Source organism: Cetorhinus maximus, chromosome 4, assembly GCF_964194155.1.
Source record: "Cetorhinus maximus chromosome 4, sCetMax3.hap1.1, whole genome shotgun sequence".
NCBI classification, from domain to species: domain Eukaryota; kingdom Metazoa; phylum Chordata; class Chondrichthyes; order Lamniformes; family Cetorhinidae; genus Cetorhinus; species Cetorhinus maximus.
In genome coordinates, this window is record NC_135882.1 from 120670095 (window position 1) to 120679472 (window position 9378).

The window sequence follows — 9378 nt, forward strand, 5'->3', positions numbered from 1 at the left end:
TGACTTCAGGCCAGGAAGACGACTCACCCTAATTTTAATCCCCCCAATTGTTACTATTCACATAGGGACCAATAACGTTAAACAAGAGATTTGAATTTCCAGTGACCAATTTAAAAGAATTGCATGACAACATTTCAAGTTTTAAGACTTTTACTGCAACAAACCAATTAAAAGCAGCATCAATAGCATCACCTACTAAGCAACTAATACTCTAAATTTCAGAAAAGTTAACCCTTATTAATGCTTTAAAGCAACTGATAAACCCACACCACAAACATATACATTACAACCTGCTCTCCACAGGGTTAGAGTCTTTAAAGGAAATGGTCCATTGCAGCCACTCCCAGCTTCCAATGGATTCACGTCTCCCCATTTCGCTGAGTCCTAATGTCGAGTGACCATCGAAAGGTGCTCCCCTTAGTTTTTGGAGAATTTCCAAATCGACTACCAGCAGCCAGGGCAAATTTTCCAGAGTCTTTAGATTGCCATGGGGTGTATCTCTTTGACCAGAGACACTCCTCCCTCCAGCGTTTTGCCCAGTAGCTCGCAGAGAACTCGCAGCCTGCTTCTCTCTGCTGAGCACACCAGCTGCGGCCTCTGACTCTCTGAGACCTCTCTGTCTCCATGGCTGGATTTACCAGCCCCGCCTGGCGCCAGGATCTTCCGATCCCACCGAAAGTCAAAGGACATTTGGTTGGCCCGCTGCAACCCCCTTGGCAGGGCCCGCCATGGAGGGCTGGAAAATCCCAGCTCCTCTTTTTTTTCTATCCAAATACATGGAGACCAAATGTCTGTCCATAGTTAGTCCAACTGCTTCTGCTTTTGTTTTCAGGTGCAAACACTTTGCACCTTGCTCCAAGTCTCAACCTGGGTTCCCCCTATCCTCATGGTGACCAAGCCAGGCAGGCTTGCTGTCAGGCAGAATTCGAAGCAGATCATGTGACCCTCTTCATACCTCCATTTTACCTTGAATTAAAGAGACAGTTCCGAAACATAATCATCTTATAAATTCTTACATTCATAATAGAATGCACTATTTATGCTTGACAAGTGGGGTTAAAATTGAGACATTCAGTGGAATCGTCCCAGATTTGCACTAAGTGAGGTAGCGACCTTGTCCTCCAACCAGCTGGCACCTGTGCTGCCCTTTCCCCCAGCCCTTGGTCCTGTCCCACCACGCACTGAAACAAAACATATGAATTTTAGGGTTGAGTACTGATTGAGAGAGATTGTCAGTGGATGACTGAAGGGATATCGATTGAGCAGTGGATGAGGCTACTGGTGCATTTTCTAGGATATTCCATTTGAAAATGAACTTATGTTAACAACTCATGTGAGATTCTTCAACTTCTTTCTGCAATGCACCCATGTTCTTGGAGCCACTGACTACTACTTGTTTCTGTAGCTTCTTGAGCACATATCTACAGGGTCTATTGTCCCTCTGCAGACATAGGCGCTGGAATTTTCCAACCCCTCCGTTGTGGCGGGTTCCCCTGTGGTGGGGCCGGCAAGCCACTGAAATGTCCATTCACACCCAAAAGATCCCACCAGTGTGAGGGGCTGGAAAATTCCAGCCAGGATGTCTCTCCTTTTTCCCATCTCTTCCACCAAGATCTCCAGTGCATTGTCGGAAAGCCTTGGTGCTCATTTGTCTCTCGCGTGTTCAGCCATTGCTCAAGGTGTTACAGCCAGAATGCCTTTTCAAAAAAATTCCAGCACTTCATGCAGACACAATACACCTTCCATTTAAAAGGTGTAGGCTGCCTTTAAGTAGCACCAGCCACTCGCGATGTTGAACGCTCTATGGATGTGTGCAACCAATGAATGGTGAGTGTAGCACTGGCTGCACACAGAAATCATGTAGAAGAGCAGGCAGCCAAAATATAACACGCTGCCTGCAACGTAATGAACAGATGTGGGTTAATTGCGTACCACAATCCTCACATCAGTTTCAGGGACTTAGCCAATTTCTCCCCTGATGGAATTAGAATTAGTATTCAGCAGTTTTGATCGCAATGAATAGGTGTAGAATATTAGCTTTGCTATATGACGTATTGTTGTTGATGTCCTGCCTGCTTCTTTGGCGATGACATGAATACAAGTTTATTGTCATTCTCTCTGTTTTGGAATTTTTAAAGTTTATTTTTATGGGATATTTCAGTAAATTTACTCCTATTTTATATCTTAAATCATTTATTTTTGTTTACGTCATCTGATGTCAGCAACCAAGAGGGCAGGCATATGGTCTGCTGTCAGTGCTGCCTTTAACTTGCTGCCGCACTACACTAGAGACTATTTTTAGTAAAGCCCTTGAGCCTATTCTGTACAGTCAAATATATCACACACTTTGTTGTGCTTGCTCTCTCAAAACACGAATTCTCTTTTTGTTTCCCTACAGGAATATAAATACACACAGTTAACTATTTCAAACCCTGCATTGTTTGTTAAATTTCTGCCCATTTCTCTCTTCTCTCTTGTCGATTCTACAAGCAATTAAAAACCTCCAGGTTCCTGACCAAATTAATAATTTTCCAGCAGTTAGCTGAGACAGTAATGGCTGGGATTTTTCGTGCCCGCTGGCGTTGGCTGTGTTTGGTGGCGCGAGCCGACAATATGACGAGAAGGCCAAAAATTGCTTTCACAACGGGTTCGACAGTAGCGGTAGAAGGGACGGCAAGGGTGGTCGGTGGTGACTCGGACGCAGACACGGACCCTGGGGGTGGGAAGGAGGAGGTCAGGGAGGTGAACGTGGATGGGGGTCAGATTTTTGGGAAGGAAGGGAACGTGCACGTTCACCTGGACATCCCCGAAAGGGTTGTGGCTGGTAAGTCACGGAGGGGAGGTGGAAGGTGATGCCCAGGGGGTCAACTATGATGCGGGAAAGGAAGTGGGTGACTGGGGGAGGGGAAAAGTTGGGGGAGCTGACGAAAAAGCGAATCCAGACCATGCAGTCTAAATTGAAAGTGAAACAACAGTCATGGTGGGTGAGATCAGGTGCTGCATAGGAGCATGATCATTGGGTGGGCAGAGATGCAGGTCAACTCAGATGGACAACTGAAAGTGAACCCAAGCAGGTAGCATTGAAAATACTCAGGAATTGGGGTGAGTATGATACTTGAAGGAACCGTGTGTGTGGAGAGTGCTTGCATGAGGCTCCGAAAGGCCCTGCCACACACGCACTTCTCCCTCCAGAACCACTCATTGGCTGGCTGTTCCCTCTGTGCTGACAGAGGGTAAGGTTGAGGGGCTCACAGGCAAAGGGGACTCGGAGGGAGAGGACAGCCTCTGTGATTCCTGAGTGGATGACCCAGTGGTGTCCAGCTGCTGCTCCTCCTCCCTTCGGGTGCCCAGGGGCCCCAGCCTGACTCCTTGAGGGGAAGGAGCACCTGGAGGGACGTTGAGGTGCCCCTTTTCCCTCTCGCGTTGCCACTGCAGGAACTCACTCGTGATTTCCACATTGGACTGCAGGCCTGTACACATCTCCACGTTCTGCTGGACTAGGGTTTCCATGACATCCACCATCCTCCCCATGGAGACCTCCATACATACACATGTCAGCACCACTTCATCAGAAAGCAGGGAGAATCACTCCTCTGACTCAAGTGCCACACTGTTGAGGGCTTCCAACAGCTCTGTGTGATGATCCCATGGCTTCTGCTGACTCCCTATGATGAGTTTGAAAGCCAAATGTAGAGGATGGTCATCTATATGGACCGTGCCTGTGGCGATGGTGAGGTCAGCAGTGAACGCCCTAGTGAGGATCCTGCACCAAATCATCCCTCTCCTAATGCAAATATGAGTGCTCTCTCTCCTCCTTTAGACTCTGCTGCCATGCACTAATTATCTCTACTTTAGTTCACAGGAAGCCCTGCCAAGTGACCGACACCCTCAGCCAGCCAGTCCCTCAGCCCCATCCATGTCCTCACCTCCAGCCAAGAGGACTCCACCTCCACTGAACAGCTGGAAATAAGCAGCCTGGACAACCCGTCACAGCGCTTACCCACACCCTGCAACAGCGTAGAGACAGGCACCTCGGTAGAATCGAGATCTAGAGCAGGCTCGGGTTCACAATTTGGTGGTCACCACATGGACCACACAGATACCTGATCCCCAGCAGTCCTCCAAATGCCGGGGAGTTCGCATTAACCTGCCTCCTGCTGCTGTGGACATGCGTCCATGTGGTGACCACCAAATTGTGAACCCGAGCCTGCTCTAGATCTTGATTAATTTTGCAGCCGAGTGTTTCCTGCTGAATTGCGGGGTGGGGCAGCCAGAAAGTCTTGTGCCCCACATCATATCTGGGCGCTGTATTTTAAAGATGCCCGGACAGCTACTCATTCATCAAGACAGGAGTTTGGACCTGAAATGTCTGCCAGGAAGCAGCAAGTACCTGCCCCAACGTTCAGCAATGCTCACTGGACACACTACTACAAGCTGTTGAGGAGAGGAGAGACATCCTTTTCTCAAGGACGGATGGGAGGAGGAGGACCACCCATCTCACCACAGCTGCATGGGAGGAGGTTGCCAGGATGGTCTATGCCAATTCCATTCAGAGGAGAACCGCCCTGCAGTGCAGGAAAATAATGAATGACCTAACTCGCGCCGCCAGGGTAAGTGAACCCTTTGTTTGCCATACTCACCTCACTGAATGGGAACTGGGACATGGGCCTCAATGACAAGGCCACCATCTGTGCTGCCAATGCAAAAAAGCCCTTTGCAAGGTGCTGCCATGCTGCCACTGAGCCCCACTGCAGTACAGGCGGTCTGCTGGTAAGTAGGCAACCACAGATCGCTGAACTAGCCACACGGAAGGTACAAATCTTGGTAAGGGGGAGAGGTAGAGGCATAGAGGGAAACTGCAGATGCTGCTGCCATGCCTTTGTTGTCCTTGCCCTTCCAGCTGCTAGAGCTCGCGGGTCTGGGTGGTGCTGCAAAGTACCCTTAGGCACTAGCAGCAGTGCACCTTTCATATGGCGCACACAGTTGCCAATGGGTGGGTGGTGGAGGTTGGCAGGCTGTGAGCAGCACCTGCATCAGAAGTGCTCAGAAACCATCTTCCATCTTCACGCAGGAGGAGATAGTGCACAACAGGCGCAAAAGGGAGAAAGCGGGAGGGGGCATGCCCGATGTCCACCCCCTCACACAGTATGAAGACTGGCTGCTGAGCTGGCAGGGAGGACTGTGACTGTGCATGTGCCAATGGCGAGGTCGGCCTCCCTCGAGCAGCTGGTGAAGAAGCTTAACCTCTGCACATTGAAACCTGAGGCTGATGCTCGGTGCAATGTAGGAGGCAGCCCATGAACTTACTCATCCTCTCCTTTTTTCATTACAGGTGTCAGCAGGAAGAGGGTGAAGCCAGGCCCCAAACCTGAGTCCAGCCCCAGCCCAGACCGCAGAGGATCGAGGATGATGACGATGAATTCTCACCTGTAGGGCCGTCACAGCGTCCACCTGCATGCTCCATCAGCCCAGAGACACTCACCTCGATGGGTCATAGATCTAGTTTAGGCCTGGCTTCACATTCTGGTCGTCACCTTACGGACACGTGTTCCCAGCACGAGGAGGAAGGACAGCTATGGCCCCCAACACTCAGAGGACGGCCAAGGAAGAGGCCTCTGCTAAGTCCAAGTCTAATGACAAGGCTCTGGGGTTGGTCATGGACAAGATGTTGGAAATGCAGCAAGAGGCGGGGGAACATCTGACAGAGGTGGCAGAGGGCCTCAATAGAGTGGCTCTTGAGCTGGAGGAGACCATCTGCTTGCTCGCTGATGTATTGGCACCAACATGTGGTCTCCTTGGGGAGGGTGGCAGACACCATGGAGAACCTGGCCCACAGAACACCCAGTTTCTGCCAGAGGTGTGCTGGGACCTGCACTCGATCGCTGTAGCCATGGGTGAGCTTTTGCAGTGGCTACACGAGAGAGGGACAGGACACCTTGACCTCCCTCCAGGTGCCCCTTTCCCTCAAAGAGTAAGGGAGGGGCCCTGGGAGGGAGGAGGGGCATCAGGCAGACACCCCTTGGGCTTCCACCCAGGACTCTCCAAGGGTGTCCAGACGTTCTGAGTCTCCTCTATCTGTGACCCCATCAGCTCCAGCCTCTGGGACCGCTGAAAGTGCACCTGCCTCAGAGCAGGAGACCCAAAGAAGGCCAGAGCTCTCCAGGCCTCGGTCCTCCAGAAATTGGCTGCCAAGAAGAAAAATGGGGAGTAAGCTGCCTCCACCTCTGCTGTGGATGTCGAGGAAGCGCCTAGCCATGGTGGTAGGGTATGGAAAATTAAGAAGCTCTAAGCTCACTCTGGTGGCACAGGTGTACAAACATTGTAAATAGTTGTAAATATATATTCAATTGCACTTTTCAGAGGTTTTTAATCGTTTCTATTTGTGCTAATGCCTGTGCACTTCCCCACTCTCTCCATTTCAAGGGGCCGACCCAGACTGCGCCTGTCCCTCTGAATCATGCCTGCCCATGGAGGCACCGATCTTTGCCAGGGCCCTTGCGAGGCGTGTGTGAGAAGCCCCCCACACACACTGTTCTCTTGCCCTCCACTGCCTAGTCTATAGAAATAACTCTCCATTGTCGGGACAGAATATTAGGGTTCACCTTCAGTTGTCCAGTTGAGTTGACGTTCAGATCCGCCCACCCAATGATCCTCCTCCCAACCAGCATTTCTTCAGCTGGAGGTCGAGAGTGTGGGCAACGCCTCAAAATCAGGATAGTGCATGTTTCTTTTGAGGCAGTTTCAAACACATTCTACCCTCCGCTTGTAACCCACATCTCCCCCCTCAGCAGCATTGACCCCACCCGGCCCACGGCGTTAACTTTAACCTCCCAACTGTCACCCTTGAACATCCCCCCCTCCAACCACCCTGCAGCCCATGACCGTCACCATTCACATGCCTCCCTTCCCTGGTCAGCTCAGCTCAATTACGTTACCCATGCCCACCCTTATCCTGCCATGGCCTTTCATGCACCAACCCCTGGTCCTTTCCCTCCACCCCATCCCCCACTACCCCTGCCACCCTCCCCCATCCCCCACTACCCCTGCCACCCTCCCCCATCCCCCACTACCCCTGCCACCTTCCCCCATCCCTCACTACCCCTGCCACTCTCTCCTCCTCCTCCCCCCACCACCCACAACGCCACACCCCCACAAGGCTGTACAGTTACATCCCCACCCCCGGCATTCCCACCTACCTTACCCCAGCTTACCCCACAACAACCGTTGTCTGCCCTCCCTGTGCTCCAGCAAATGCTCAACCACCCCCATTGCCACACACCTTCCACCGAGTCGACCAGCCTGCCATCCCGGTAGGTCCTCAACATCTGCACGTGCTCTGGTCAAGTTTCGGACCGGCGTGAGCGCCCACCGGCGGGCCAGATGATAGGCCAGGGAGGGGGGAGAATTCCGATCCGATGCACATTTGAACTGCCTTAATAATATGCTAACTGGCTTCCCGACAGCCTTTGATGTGAATAGCGACCTGCCATGATGTTCGGGAAACCAATTTTTTTACTCACGTCGTATTCTCCGCCCCCGTCTGCTGGTGGGGTGGAAAACTCCAGGCCAGAGGCTGCTGCCATTGTTTCAAAGCGTAAATGTCTCGCATCTTCTTCGCAGTAAGACTTCCTTTGATCTCTAACAACAAACTACCCAGGCTTACTCATATGACCCCTTTCATTTACACTAACTTTAAAGCTATAGCCCAAAACATAATAATCCTATAAGCCTCATAATTGTAACAGGGGCACTAGGAAAGGTAAAGGCACATGAGAAACAGGCGTTAAGGGAATGCAGAGGGAGAACATTCATTACATAATGATTCAAATCTATAAATTTAGATTTTAGTGTGCATTTTCTGGGGGTGCTGGAGGAGCTATTTTTGTTTTGTTGGATGATGGTAAAAGGCAGGAACGGAGTTGGTTAATGGGAAAGTATGGTTGATGCTACTGATATCATCCATGGATTATTTAATCATATAGAGCACAGGCTGGGAGGGACTCCTGTTGCACTTTCTCCTCCTACACTTTCTCCAGTTCCACCTTATCCTCTTTCTCATGTTCCTGCTCTTCTACTTCTCTCCTGATTGGCGGTTGATAGGCTTTACCATCCTATTGTCAAGATTGTGCAGCATACTACTACAAATCTTCAAATCTGCTCAGCAGAGTACTGCAGGCTTTCCCCAGCATGATCCAGTCAACTGAAGTGTCGCTAGGTGACTTCTGAGGGTGTAATGCTCCTTATGACAGCAAAGCTCTCATTGAAGGCATTCCATCATTGTAATGGTTGGTTCCAAACCAGAGTCATCAGTCATCTCATGATGGATAACCCTTGTCACACAGTAATCAGCCTTTGACTAGCCATGGTGTGTCAAATACAGCTGGCATCGAGGCCTCCCACAGAATGAAGAAATTGTGACTCCTGTCAAGACAACGGGCATCCAGCTTCATGTTGCAGTGCCTGCGGTCATAAGGCATCAGTATATGGAAGGAGTGCAAAATCTTTTGGCTCATAAAAATGGATGAATTCGGATGAGGCGCACACAAGGCAATGTGGTTGCAGTTAATGGCACCCTGCATCATAGAGAAGACTGCGCTCCAAGCAAAATCTCATGCTCTGGTAAGAAGGAATGCGATGACACTGTCTGTGTATAGACAGCCTCACTTGACCTTCCAAAACGCAGCACCGTACTGCACACTGAGGGATGTTGTTTATGGGCATAATTTTGTCGGCGGGGGCAGTCGGGAAGCCAGCCGCCACCCGCGATTGGGGCCGGACCATGATTTCACACTGGCGAGCCAATTAAGGCCCGCCCAGTGTGAAACACATGCGGCAGCACTCAGCACTGCCTGTGTGGGTGGGGGAGGAGGGCGACCAGGGAAGTTCGCACATGCGTGTGAGTGTGCGCTTGAAAATGTCCCTGAGGCACAGAGCTGCCTCAGGGAAATAAACAGTTTTAAAAATTGGAAATAAAGATTTTAAAAATGTTATAAAACATGTCCCCTCTTGTTACTCTGCCACATGAGTAGGGACATGTTAGAAATGAAATTTATAACATTTTATTTTTATTTGATGTTGGAAACATCATCCCGCCCGTGGATGAGGCTTTCAAAACACTGGGCCTTTTCGCCTGCCCGCCAACCGTAAGGTTGGACGGGCAGTGAAAATTTTGTTTCAATTACCTTATTAATGGCCTTAATAGGCCTTTTAATTGTTGGTGGACAGACTGCCGACTCTGGCAGGCGCCCGCCGACTGAAATATTACGTGGCTGCGCATTGACATTGGGACGCTCGCCCGACGTCAACGAGCGTCATTTCACGCTTGAGCGGGTCAGGTGCGTGCCTGCCCGCCAAGGTAAAAATTCTATCTTCAGCAGC

At 50.5% G+C, this 9378-nt stretch overlaps 1 long non-coding RNA gene across 1 annotated transcript in view; it reads right to left on the bottom strand.

The window, feature by feature from the left end:
* Positions 1-7443, bottom strand: part of LOC144679355 (uncharacterized) — a 43761-nt gene extending 36318 nt beyond the window's left edge. Inside the window, exon 1 of the long non-coding RNA XR_013576328.1 lies at positions 7280-7443. This is a non-coding gene — a long non-coding RNA (uncharacterized LOC144679355). The remainder of the gene's footprint in view (positions 1-7279) is intronic.
* Positions 7444-9378: the final 1935 nt, after the last annotated feature.